The 14647-nt window shown below is 36.5% G+C and overlaps 1 long non-coding RNA gene and 1 pseudogene across 1 annotated transcript; one reads left to right on the top strand and one right to left on the bottom strand.

Moving 5' to 3' along the window:
- The first annotated feature begins 129 nt into the window (after positions 1-129).
- Positions 130-7328, top strand: LOC117078810. The gene is made up of 2 exons (XR_004435169.1): positions 130-412; positions 6549-7328. It is a non-coding gene; the product is annotated as an uncharacterized LOC117078810 (long non-coding RNA).
- A 6090-nt stretch (positions 7329-13418) lies between these two features.
- LOC117079042 lies at positions 13419-13770 on the bottom strand (annotated as a pseudogene).
- Positions 13771-14647: the final 877 nt, after the last annotated feature.

Raw genomic sequence — 14647 nt, forward strand, 5'->3', positions numbered from 1 at the left:
AGGGAACCCTCTGGCAGGTGGCTGCGTCGGGCCTAGGGCAGTTGCGCGGCGCTTGGAGACCTGCCCGCCCTCGGGGCCTGTGTGCACAGGGAGGATAGCTTGTTGATCTGCAGGCTCAGGAAGCCAGGTAGCTGGCCCGTCAGTCATCTGCCCTGCAAAGCGCTCCCGGGAGACCCCGTTGAGCGGACCGGATGCGCTCTCGCCTTCGGGGCAGCGCGCGTCTGGCCTCAGGTTTCCCGCCCTGGGAGGCCCTCAGATCTCCCCGGTAACGCTTAGGAATTCGGACAGCCAGGTCGCCTACCCCTTGGGGAGTCGAGGCAGAGCTTCTGGGAATGGGCTCTGAGGGAAGAATACTCACCAGGCAGTGACATATAGCCGGCGTTGAGGATCGCCACTGCCATCTGGATCTGTGGTATGAATGGCTGTGTCTCTCTGGAGAGTTAGTTCTAAGGTTTGAAGGATGGTAGGCGCTTTAGGATTCCAGCAAGTAGCAGGGTTTAAGAACGTCTTAGTTCTTGCCTCCAGTCTCGACTCTCCGTGCCTACAAGGAGCACTCACTTATACGAAAGCTCTGTTAGACAATCGAGGAAGAGCGTATACTGTAGAACCACAATTATTAGGTTTTTTTTTTTTTTTTTTTTTGCTTGTATTTTTATTTCAGAAACTACCCATGGAACAGATTTGCTAAAATAAAAGTTAATGAACTCTAATGCTATCCAAATTGTGAAACAGTGGTACAAATTGAGACAGAGTAGAAGCTATAAGTTGATAGGGTATGTAGTTTACTTAGGGGTTTGGGAGTGGATTTTCTAGAGCTGCAGCTGTCCATTATAGTAGTCACTGACCACCTGAAAAGTGACTAGTCTGAACTGAGGTCTTATAAGTGTAGAACATGCACCAGATTTCTAAAGCATGGTCTGAAAAGAAAAAGAATATAAAATATTTCATTAATTTTATATTGATTACATGTCAAAATGAGAATGTTTTGGAAAATTTTAAATTACGTGGTTTCCATCATATTTCTATGGATACTGCTGTTCTAGAGAGTAAAAATCTCGCTGAAGAAGAGTAGGCCTTTCGTTTAGCAATTGTGAAGAAAACCAACCACGCTGCACCTCTCAGGTAGCCTACACATATGCTGTGCTTCACTTAATTTTTGAGAGGGACAGGGTAAAGTACTCACAAAGACTTGACATAGAGGACATTTTCAGAATGCAAACTCTGGTTCATAGAGCCTTGTGTATGTCATGTGCACATCACACAGTAGTGAATGAAAATAATAAAGATATCAAGAAACTTGAAACATACTTAATCTCATTCAGAATGCGGGGAAGCATATAACACTTAACATTCTGTTGAAAATGTTTAAAATAAGTTTTGGATTTTAATGTTTAACCTGTAGATACAGTATACCTTGTTAGTTTTCCCATGAGCTAGTGAGCTGAGGTTCTAGGGAAGCTTTGTTTCCAGTTTTTTAAAGATATATTTATTTTTCAATCATTTATTTAACAAAAGCTTTCTGAGGCCCAGGAGTTTTGCTAGGCAGTGTTGATAAAAATGTGAAAACAGAAAACAGACACAGCTCTTACTCTCTCAGAGCTAATTCATATAAATTCAGAGGCAGTGAATAAGTAAATAATAACCAAGACAGAATATTTTGCTTCTTACTAAATGCTTACCTCTGTAAATGCAAAACATGAGTTATTTTAAACCTAGAATTTATATATTCCTAGTGACATGTTAAGAGCCTTTATTAGAACTTGGCTGTGGACTTAAAAAGTATTAGGAAAAAAAACAAAGTTAATTTGTTCATTAACTATGAGAAGTTAAAAATTAAAATTGAATTTTTTTACCTTTATATAGAAAAGAGGAAAATATTTTCTAATAGCATTTTATATCCTCTTTAGCCTTTTAGCAACTTTTAGATTCTAAGAATTTAACAATAAAAATGTAAATACGACATTGATTTATGTCTCTAATATAGTTTTAAAATGCTGACTTTAAGAAGTTAAATTTATTCTAGAATATTATGTAGTTCCTAAATCAATATGTTTGAGTCTTTTAGGAAAAAGTTAAGTGTGAATCTTTTATTAGTTTACTATTAATACTATTTCTGTAACAAAGTTAGAAGCTCGAACCACCACCAGTTTGTTACCTTACAGTTCGGTAGGTCAGAAGTCCAACGTGGTTCTCAATGGCCTAAAATCAAGGTATCCACAGGACTGTGTTCCTTTCTAGAGAGTTAAGGGAAGAATCTGATTTTTTTTTTTGCTTATTCATGTTGTTGGACAAATTCAGTCCCTTGCTGTTGTAGCTGTTCTCCCTGTTTCTTTGCTGGCTGTCAGCTGAGAGCTGTTTCCAGCTTCTAGAGGCCACTCACATTCCTTAGTTATGGCCCTCTTTGTCTCCAGAGCCAGCAACAGTGGATTGAGACCCTTTCATCCTTCTAAATCTTCCTTTCCTCTTCTTCCATTGCTGTATCTCTCCAATTACAGCCTTTTAAGAATCCATTGATTAGACAGAATCTCCCCCTCTCAAGGTTCATAACTTTGATTACATCTGCAAAGTCCCTTTTGTGGTAATAATGTAACATATTCACAGCTTACAGGGTTTGGGGAATGGATATATTTAGGAGCCATTATTCTGCCTATCTCAGATCTCAATTGGGGCCATGCAGTATATCCAGTGTTTCATACCACTATTCTCAATACTTTATATTAGAATAATAATATTGATAATAGGTAAATTTTATTGGTTATATAATATGCTCAAGGTACTTTTCTGAGCCCTTTTACTAAATTTACTCATTTAATCCTCAGAACTACTCTAGGAGGCAAACACTGTTATTGTTCCCACTTACAGATGAGGAAACAGGTACTGAAAGCTGAAGTAAGTAGTCGAATTTCTCACAGCCATTAAATGGTGAAATGGAGATCTGAACCTAGGTAGTCTGGTTCCAGAGTCTATGCATGCTCTGAAGCTCAACATAATACAAATAATTTCTCCATATCTGGATTTAACCAAACACTTGTTGATGATACAGTGGCTATGAATTCCGGTTCTAACATCACATTATGGATTCAAATTCCACCTACCCATTACTGAATGACCCTGGGCAAGTTACTTGACCTCTCTGAGACTCAACAATAAACTGAATCAATGATAATATTTGAGAATTAAACAAATACTATATGTAAGGTAGTTAGAGCACTGCCTCTACATACAGTCATTCATAACAGTAGGGATACATTTTGAGAAGTGTGTCATTAGGCTATTTTGTTGTGTGAACATCATAGAGTGTACTTATACAAACCTAGATGATGTAGCCTACTACATACCTAAGCTATATGGGATAACCTTTTTCTCCTAGGCTACAAACCCGCGCAGCATGTTACTCTACTGAGTACTATAGGCCGTTGTAACACAATGGCAAGTATTTGTGTATCTAACCATGTCTAAACATAGAAAAATTGCAGTAAAAATACACTATTATAGTCTTAGGGACCACTGTTGTATATGTGGGCCATCCTTGACTGAAACATCATTATGCAGTGCAAGCAATAGCTAGCTGTAATTATTTGTGACAATTCAACTTTTAAAAACAGTATTTGTTATAAAAAGAAATGTTGCCTTTAGATATCAGTCTCTCTTGAAAATAAAAACTGAAAATTAAAATTTTAACTTTAATACACTACAATACTATCTCCTTTCTCAGACGCTGATTTCTCCTCACTCTAGGCTAGCATCTATCTTTCTAACCATGGTACCTTCACTGTTATCTGATCATGCATTCTAACTACTTTGTCCAGATTCTAGTATCTGCAGGCTGATGTTCAAACTCTCTAGAAGGGCACCAGGACTTTTCACACATTCCAGAGACTCTCTCTTGCCGTTCCTCTGCTGGGTATTTACATAGTCATCAATTGTAACTTCTCACTGCTGTCATTTGCTATTATTATTCTTTGAGGGAGACTTATGTGTGTGGAGGGGATTCTGGGGAGTATGGACAATGTCATATCCTGGGTTCCTGTCCATGATGCCTGCTAATACCACTCCAAATTCACTCTCTCTTTTAATAATCTTTCCTGCAATTGCTTTAATTCAAACCCTCATTATCCTTGCACTTTAAGCCATCTCTTAACAAATTGGTGGCTTCCAGCCTCACTACCCTTCAGGCTTACTATCCTTGCTTGCTGAAATGATCTCTAAACTGCAAAACTCTGTGTCTCCTCCTTCAAACCATTCAGTGTCCCCTCTGCCAGTTCCTACAAATATTTTTCTTTTTTCTGTGCCTCTTGGTAACAGCTACATGCTTCTACCATAACTTAAAAAGTATCACACAGCTGTTTATGTCAATACTTACCTTCCCTTCTAAATGAGGAACTCATGGAGAATAGGGCCATAAGAGATGGTTTTGCTTTAATGAATTTATATTATTTCATGAAAACATAAATTATTGTATTATTGTGTCATCTGTCTCTTGTCACTAATCTGTGAACTCTCTAAGGGGAGACTCATTGTTTTATTCATTTCTCTTTTTCCTCTATGCCTGTGGCATAGGAGGTACTTAGTAATTGGTCAACGAATGATTTGGGAAGAATAATCCAGAATATATACAATTTTTTAGTCTGCTTAAGTCTAAATAAATATATGAAACAAGGTATTGGGAATATATATGATTTCATTATGATTATTATATACAATTCACTTATGATTTTAGAAGAAGCACAATTCAAGTACTGTGGAGCCGGAGTGCCTGAGTTTGAATTCTAGCTCTGCCACTTACAAGCTTGGGGAAGTTTGCTTGGGAAAGCTCATCAAAATTGTATTTGTTCTTTGTCTGTAGAAGAAGAATGATAATAGTGACTGTCTTGTAAGTTAATAGAACTAAATGAATAATATTTATAACGTATCTATGACTTTAGACTCTATAATAGTATCTACCACATAGTAAATATTCTACAAGTGTTTGTTAAATAAAAACATAAGTTTTTATTCTCATTGCTTTTGATGATAGTTAATAGTCTTGAAATACAATGATTTAGAAAAAATAGTCGCATGCTTTGTAATGGTGTTTTGAACTACAAGTTTTTTTACTCAATGATTTTTAATATTGTACATTATAGAATGATCATATATATTCCTTCAACATTTAGAGAGTACCTGTGTGTGATCTCCCTCAGGACACACTTACATATTTTCTCTTTCTATTATTTTTCTGTTGCCATTATACCAAATTGCCACAAACTTAGTTGCTTTAAACAATGTAAATGTATTATATTCTTGTTCTGTAGATCAGAAGTCCAACAATCATCTCACCGACCTAAGATCAAGTTGACAGCAAGGTAGCACTCTTTACTGGAGAGTGCAGGCTAGAATCTGTTTTCTTCCCTTTTCTCGTTTTGGAGGCTGTCCACATTCATTGGCTCTTGGCCCCCTTCTTCTGCCTTCAAAGCCTGCAATGTTGCATCTCTCTAATCATTCTGGCATAATCACACGTGTTTCTCTGACCACAGCCAGGAATGGTTCTCTGCTTTTTTTTTTTTTTTTGAGACGGAGTCTCGCTCTGTCGCCCAGGCTGGAGTACAGTGGCCGGATCTCAGCTCACTGCAAGCTCCGTCTCCCGGGTTTATGCCATTCTCCTGCCTCAGCCTCCCGAGTAGCTGGGACTACAGGCGCCCGCCACCTCGCCCGGCTAGTTTTTTGTATTTTTTAGTAGAGACGGGGTTTCACCGTGTTAGCCAGGATGGTCTCGATCTCCTGACCTCGTGATCCGCCCGTCTCGGCCTCCCAAAGTGCTGGGATTACAGGCTTGAGCCACCATGCCCGGCCGGTTCTCTGCTTTCTTGTGATAAAATTGAACCCACCTGGATAAACCATGTCAGTCTTCCCATTTCAGTAACCTTAACTTGATTACATGTGTAAAGTTCCTTTTCCTATGTAAAGTAATTTATTCACAAGTTCTGTGGATTGGACTATGGACCTCTTTGGGGGATATTATTCTGCCTACTATGCTCTTGTACTGTAAATGAGTCACTGTAGAAAGGTAATAGGTTGTACCTTCTGAAAATAAAGATAATGTTGGCGAGACTGTGAACAGTAGTGTCAGTATCATTTATGCCTCTACTGGTTGTTGAGAGCAAAGTTGGCTTAGGTACTGCAGGGCTCACTGATTATGTGTTTGTCTCCTAGGAGTTTTATTCTACTAGAGAGGGAAGAATACATTCATATTTGTTGTATATCTGCTGTGTCCTAGGTAGTCTACAATGAACTACAGATACATTAAGACCGTTTAATTTCTACAATAACTTTATGAGGTGTGGTAGGAGACCTTCTAAGATGACCCAGTGATCTCCATCACATAGCACTCACCCCTTTGTATAATCTCCCTCCTTTGAATGTAGGCTTGACCCAGTGACTCTACCAATGAACAGAGTAGGACAGTAGTGATATTACATCATTTCTGAGATTGGGTTCCAGAAAACTATGACTTTTCTCTTGCTTACACTGTCTCTCTTTTGCCCTCTTATTTGTTTGCTTTGGTGAAGCAAGCTGCAATGTGGTAAACTGCCTTTGAAAGAGACCCACATGTCAAGAAACTGAGCATCTCCTGTGGCCAACAGCCAGCAAGTAACTGAAGCCCTAAGACAAACGGCTCGTGCAAAACTAAATTCTGCCTACAACAAAAGCATGAATTGAGACGCAGATCCTTCCCTAGTTGATCCTTGAAATGCTTGCAGCTCTGTGGACATCTTGATTACAGCCTTGTGAGAAATTCTGAACCAGAGGACCTTGTATGCCTTACCCATAGGACTTAGAAGACAATAAATGTTTTTCAAAGAAGTAAGTTTGGGGATAATTTCTTATGCAGCAATAGATAATGAATAATAAAGTAAACACAGTTTTTTGGTATTGACTTCAAAAATGTTTGAAGATTTTGCTGTTATATAATTGTACATATTTATGGGGTACATGTGGTATTTTGATAATGCATATAATGTGTAATGATCAAATGGGGGTAATTTGAATATCCATAACCTCAAATGTTATTTAGTGGTATTGGGAACATTCCAAATCTGGTAGGTATTTTGAAATATACAAAAAGTTATTTATATATATAAATATATGTAATATATTTATTATATATTAATAATATATGCCATATATGTGTGTGTATGTATGTATGAATGCCATATATATACCATATATATTCATTATATATATATGGCATGTTTTCTTTTATACATTTATCCACTGATAAACACTTAGTTCCTTCCTTACCTTGGCTATTGTGAGTAGTGCTACAATAAACATGGGAATGTATATAATCTCTTTGATGCACTAATTTTCTTTCTTTTGGATATATACCTAGCAGTGGGAATGCAGGATCATATGGTGGATATATTTTTAGTTTTTTGAGGAACTTTCATACTGCTTTTTATAGTGGCTGTGCTAATTTACATTCCCCCCCAATGGTGTGTGAGTGTTCACATCCTTGCCAGTATTTATTATTTTTTGTCCTTTTGAAAATAGTCATTTTAACTGGAGTGAAGTGATATAATTGTGGCTTTAATTTGCATTTCCTTAAAGATTAGTGATGTCGGGCATGTTTTTTTCATATACCTGTTGGCCATTTATATGTATTCTTTTGTGAAGCATCTATTTAGATCATTTGTCCATTTGTAAATCAGATTATTTGTTTTTTTGCTATTGAGTTGTTTGAGTTTCTTATATGTTCTGGTTATTAATCCCTTGTTGGATGAATAGTTTGCAAATATTTTCTCCCATTCTGCAGGTTATCTCTTTATTGATTGTTTCCTTTGCTGTGCAGAAGCTTTGCTTTAGTATAGATAAGAAAACAAAAACTTGAAAAGATTAGGCAACTTCCTGGGTCACTTAATTATTAGTAGAAGCTCTCTCCACTGCAAATAATGATAATAGTAATAAAATTAAAGTATTTGTAGTTGCTTATGTTTATTGAGCACTTACTAGGTATTAGACACCTTTCAATGCATTTTATATGTTATAATCTTAGATTATTACAACTTTATAAAGTAGGTACTGTAATTATCTCATTTAATAAATGATGAAATTGGATTTAAGAGAGGTTAAAGTATATTCCCAAGATCCACAGTGAGCCAATAGATTGGCAAGATTTGAACTCCGGTTGTATGGCTCTTGAGTTCTCACTCTTAACACTATAATAAATTGTTCCCTAAAGATCCATGCTATGAAGCAAAAGGTGATGGTGCAGCAGGAAGATATGAAAGGTTGTAATTTGTCAGGCAGATGAGATTATCCCTGACCAAGTTATTACGAAATGCTGTGGCACTAGGAATGTATCCGACCTGGCTCTAGAAGGCTGGGTAGAATTTAAGATTCTGGCTGTTAGAGGAAAGAGCATAATCAGCTGAGTAAGATAGCTGGAGAAGCATGAGATGGAAGACACCAGCTCACAGCGACTAGAGCTGCATCCGGAAGAGGAAAAGTGGGAGATAAATTTAGAAAGCTGGTTTGGGGCCTGGAGATAGTTATGTAAAAAAAGGAAATGAATGTATTGTTTATTTAAAAAACTGATTCTTGAGGTTTGTGACTAGTAGTTTAAATCAACTACATCTTAAATGGTTTAGTGGCACTACTATAGAGATAATATTTGGGTAAAGTTGAAAGAGAGAATCTGATTTATAGATTGTATGAAAATATGAAATTTAGTTTCAGTACAGTACAAAAGAAAACTATGAATGTACACTGTAACTTTTGTGCGGTTAAACTTCTTGACACGTTAAAAATGTGTTAATTTTATATTTAGTTTCAGCAAAACTGCATGAATCATTATATATCAACATGTGCAGGCATTTTTTTCTTATAAAATTAGTTTTATTGGTGGTTACATTCAAAGAACATTAAGCATTCCACTAAAAACAAAGCTTATAGAAATGAAGAAAAAATATCATTATGATGGTGTTTTAGTTACCTGGGAGTAGGCCTTAAAAACACAAGTATTTTTTCCTCAAAACATTCAGATTCACTAGATGAAAATTTAATTTTGTAGGATGTCTGTACTGTTCAACTTTGATTATGGTGTGAGCTTTCAATTTAGACAATTTATCATTACATGGAGAGGAATTTTTTCTCTTAAGCCAGATTGAGTTTTCTTTCCAGGGAATAGATGAATCCAGGAGAAATCTTTCCACAGCTTATACCTAGCCAAAAGCAGTGGCCATGGAGGAGTGGACAGCTCATTGAATAATGACAAAAGGAAAATATGTAATATCTTTTCCTACAGTCTCTCTTTGACCTTGACATATCTCAAAATTCTCCTCTTCATAGATTAAAGCAGTTTACATTTCGACTCCTAAATTTGGGGGTTGGACTTCTGCTTCAAAACAGTACAAAGCAGGCAGTTGATAATATAAAATATATGCAGAGGCCTGACTGATTTGTCTCTGACAGTTGTGTGACCTTTGGAAGGTCTCTTAACTGTCAAGGCCCTCAGTTTCTTAATCTCTCATCTGTTTGACATGTCCTCTAAATTTTTTGTTTTGTTTTAATGGATTAGGATTCTACAGACCAATTTTTTATGGCTGCAGTTTCAACCTGATTGTGCAGTTAAACATGTGGGCTTTTGTGCTGTCTATTTGTTTTATTTGAAGTCATCTTTCCTATGTCTGCAGCTTTACAGAAATAACATAATTACATCCATAAGAGAAGCTAAGTCCTAAATTCCTAACCTAGCCCAAGTTTGGCTCCTATTCTTGCTAATTTTGATCTCAAAATTTAGGAGAGGCTACTCCCTCTACCTCATAGGCAGACAGATTCTGTACCATCCCTAGAGGAATGATCTTGAAGTCCTTTCATTTTAAAATATCTCCCTTTTCTGTATGTATTTAAGTGTTTGTACTATATATCTTACTGCCATAACAGAGGAAGCCAGTGAGGTAATGAGGAAAAAATATATGGCAATTATTTGACCTGACATCATTAACCTTAACAGCCTCAGCATCCAATACCTAGCTTCATCCCCAGCCCCTACGCTCCCACCCCTGGAAGACTGCAGTGACTCTTAGAAACAGGGCATTTCTTTGAAAAGAAACCTTTGGAACTCTGGATAGGGTATTTTGAACAAGAGTTCTTCACTCATTACTTCAGTTTCAGGATGAGTCTGAGGTCAATATTCTTATATCCCTCAAAAAACATGAGTAGAATAAAGGATTATATACATAACACTAGCATTTCATATGATTTCCAAACAGAAAGTATCCAGAAGTCCTGGTTTTTCTTGAGTTTCTGAATTAATGATTTTTTCCTCCTCATTTTAGAAGGATATAATGATTAAACATTGTTCCCAAGTACTTCTGGGCCATAGAAATTCTCTGACAGTTGGATAAAGAAGATTCTGTAGAGTTACAAGAACTGGGCTTGAAGTTAAGGAGACCTGATAGCTTACATCCACATACTCATTGAGTTGAGTGCCCTTGAGCAAATGATAGAACATCTGAGGACTTTAGTACCTCATGTGAAATGAAGAATATGGGCTAGATAAATTTAGTGAACTTTTACAATTCTAAATTTATGTGATTCTTTTTTTTTTTTTTTTTTTTTGAGACGGAGTCTCGCTCTGTCACCCAGGCTGGAGTGCAGTAGTACGACCTCCACTCACTGCAAGCTCCACCCCCAGGGTTCACGCAATTCTACCTCAGCCTCCCGAGTAGCTGGGACTACAGGCGCCCGCCACCACGCCCGGCTAATTTTTTGTATTTTTAGTAGTGACGGGGTTTCACAGTGTTAGCCAGGATGGTCTCGATCTCCAGACCTCGTGATCCACCCATCTTGGCCTCCCAAAGTGCTGGGATTACAGGCGTGAGCCACCGCCCCCGGCCTAAATTTATGTGATTCTAAAAGTAAGTTGCCAAATGTCTGTAGATACTTTGGATTACACCCAGGCACCAAGGCGAATGTCAACAGGTAGTGCTGCTTAGCTAGGCTTTGACATTATCCAGAGTAGTAGAGGGGGAAGCTTAATTCACTTGGTTTCCAAAATTCTGAAGGATGGGTTGCCCTGAGAATATAACTAGGCTAGTCTTTGCTACACCATCTTGAAGTGTTTTGTTTTATAATCAGTTTACAGATATTTAGTAACTTTAAGGTGACTTTTAGCCATTATTACATAAAGACATATAAAATCTATGATTTCTTTACTTATTCCTTTTAAATCCTATTATTTAAAAATTATCCTTGTTAGAAAATCTTACTAAGGTTTATTAATCCAATGGCAATCAATGAAATAAGATTTCATTGATTGTACTGAATGTATGACACTGTATTAGTCACTTTGGGAGGAATAAACATGTATGGGAACGTGCTTGCCCTTAGTTTGTATGTTAGGAGAAGAGAAAAGTCACTAAGAAATAAAAATATGAAGAAGAATGAAAGAATCAAAATGCCCAGGACATTTTGCAGAAGAATGGAATTATTCTAAAAGAAATAATGTATCCTTTGGATTTTTAATGAAATAATTTTGGGAGTACTTTTTAAAATTAAAGATTATTTTACTTAGAAGCAGATTGAAATCTTTCTTTTTCCAGCCTGCAGAGCTCTCTTTAAAGATAAATGTTGCAGTGGTATTTTTAATTATTAAGGCTGGGCACTTATTTCCTTCTTACACTCACACACTTCCAGGGGGATTTGGAACATGGAAGAATTTCATAGCTATTTAGAGAAATGAGAACGTAGGTCTTTATAATTGCAAACGTTACTTTCCAGTTCTAAGTTCAGGCTCTATTCTCCATGGTATTGAATCTTCCAAGTTGTGATACATCAATATAATGTATGATCTCTGCCGAACATCCAAACATTTGTAAGTTTCTAGGATGGATGAAGGCAAGTTTGTTTCAGCTAGCTTTGTTATGGTTTACTTTTTTTCTAAGTGCTTAGTAACTCACCAATTAAATATATAATTTGGAAAATAAAATGTGATGATTTTTTTTTCTTTCACAAGTAACTGTAGCTCCAACACAAAGCAATACTAATGTAGTCTGACTGTCTATGGGCAGATTACCTGAAGCAATGTCTGAGCATGTTTAGTCATAAGCTTAAGACAGCTCGAAAATGTTCATTTTGGAAAATAATGATTTCTGCTCGCCTATCAGAACCTCAAACTACATATGTGCTTGAGCATCGTTTAGTGAAGGTAATTTTTTTTTTAGACATGGTCATTTTATTTAATAACAATACATATACCATGTTATCACTATAAAATGTAAATTCAGGTTAGACAAGAGAATTTCACAAGGTAAAGCATTCTGTAGTATATAAAAATGTGGATACACTGTCTGACCAAACCAGCTTGCTCATAAAACATTAATTAATTATATTATAGGTAATTTGTTTAGTTTAATGTTTACAATTCTTATGGAGAAAATAAGCAAAACACACATTTATTTATTTATTTATTTAGAGACAAGGTCTCCCTTTGTTGCCCAGTGCAGTGGTGTGCAGTGGTATGATCTCGGCTCATTGCATCCTCTGCTTCCCAGGCTCAAGCAATTCTCCTGCCTCAGCCACCCAAGTAGCTGGGACTACCAGTGTGCACCACCATCCCTGGCTAATTTTTGTGTTCTTAGTAGAGATAGGGTTTAATTATGTTGCCCAGACTGGTCTCGACCTCCTACACTCAAGAAATCCACTCACCTCGGCATCCCAATGTGCTGGGATTACAGGCATAAGTCACCATACACAGCCAGCAATGCACACATTTAGAAAGTGTTTATTTACCTTTCCATGAGTGCTTAAAATACAAATTTCTATTTCAAGATGATATTTAAAAATTATTCTAATATAACAGTAGCAAAAATATAATTCTACAATTACAAAAGGACTAAACTAGAATCCATAAGTTATTCTCATTGTTTATAATTACGATTCTTTAATAAATACTACTAGTATGCAGCTCTACTGTAAGCTTTCTAGATTTGGTTTAAACACATAAACACACACACTTTCAGCTGTGGGAGGCTTTACAGATTCGATTCCATGTGCTTTCTAGACAGAGCTCTAAAAGAGCCAGCCAGTCCACAAGACAGATAGATAAAAAGTTAAATTAACTGGGGCAAATAGGACTCATATAAAATCCAAAACGTGAGATTCTGCAGCAAACTGGGAGTACTTCAGGGTTGGCCTGCTGTCTTTTTTAGAACTAATTTCACCTCGATAGTTTAAGAAGGTGGACATTTTAACACTATCAAGTGCATTTAGGTGACATGTTTCTTTTGTGTTAACTTGACTCCCCTGAATGACCTAGTTAGTAAACTAGTCACGAATAGTTCGATCACCAGGCCAATTAAGCCTGCAAGAAAGGAAGCCAATATTCAAAATGCCGTGTTACCATCTGAACCTACTCAAATAGTTTATTTTTAACATTAATATGTAACTTCAGTAATGAGATGTCTAACTAAAGCAAGCTCCTCCAACAAGACCAAGACAGCTTCACTTCTTCTAAGGCTTAGGATTGCCCAGAATTCCTAATACATGGAATAGCCCAAGAGTCGTTTCTCCTACAACGAAGCCTTGGGCTGCCACACGCATGTGGATCAGATGAAGGGACATTTTAGTATTTCCTCTGCTCTTTGATTTGTATAATCTATATGCAACAATTGCTGCAAAACCTGCCAATCCAATGGGGATGAATGATACGTCTTTAGCTTTTCTAATAAGTTTGGATCCCTGATCTTTATCATATGAAGAAAGGGAAGCATCTATGTCTGTTGACATAGTGACTGCTTTAAGAATCTCCCTAGAGCGAGCAAACCCCTCACACGCCAGCTGCCTCAAAGCTAAATATTTCTTAAGTATTGTCATATATAATTTTTAAAATAATGCTAATTTATAATAATGTACTATAGGTGACTCAGATTTCTGATTAAAGGTAGGCTATTTCCCTCTATTTTATAAAATAATAGTAATGGTTAATAGTACCAAACATCTGCCATACACTATTCTAAGTGTTTTACATTTATTAATCTTCATTCACTTTACATTTGCAACAGCCCCATGTAGCAGGCATCTTATTACCACATTTCCATTTTACAGATGAACAAACTGAGACACAGAGAAATTAAATAAATTACCCCAGATCAAAAAGTTTATAGGGCCAGAATGTAATGTCAGGCACCCTGCTCCTGGCATTAGTGCTTTAATTACTATATGCTCTCATTATGACAATCTGTGCTTCAGCTCCCTTCATTTAGACATGGAGCCACATTCTAAACTTGAGCACCTGCAGCCAAAATCTCTTTTTCGGTTAATCACTCAATACTGAATGCATGAAATGGAAAGAAGTCAAATAACTAGCTTATAGTCAGAACTGGCTACATTATTTGCAGGACTAAGTCCATAAAGAAACTGCTTATTCAAAAAGTAGGAAAAAAAATACATAATTAAATATACTAAAATATAAAACTTTTCCTTTATTTTATAATCTTTCTCCTGTCATGATAGTTTTTGTTTGCCATTTAGTGTCATCTTAAGAAAGGAAAATTAAAATTTAAAATGATTAGCATACATTTTACCATTCATCTGTGTATTGTACGATACCTATTTTTAAATGCAAATATGGGAGTATTTAATTTGTATGTGGAATCACCAAAAT

The sequence above is a fragment of the Trachypithecus francoisi genome, unplaced genomic scaffold (assembly GCF_009764315.1).
Source record: "Trachypithecus francoisi isolate TF-2019V2 unplaced genomic scaffold, Tfra_2.0 Lachesis_group7, whole genome shotgun sequence".
NCBI classification, from domain to species: Eukaryota; Metazoa; Chordata; class Mammalia; order Primates; family Cercopithecidae; genus Trachypithecus; species Trachypithecus francoisi.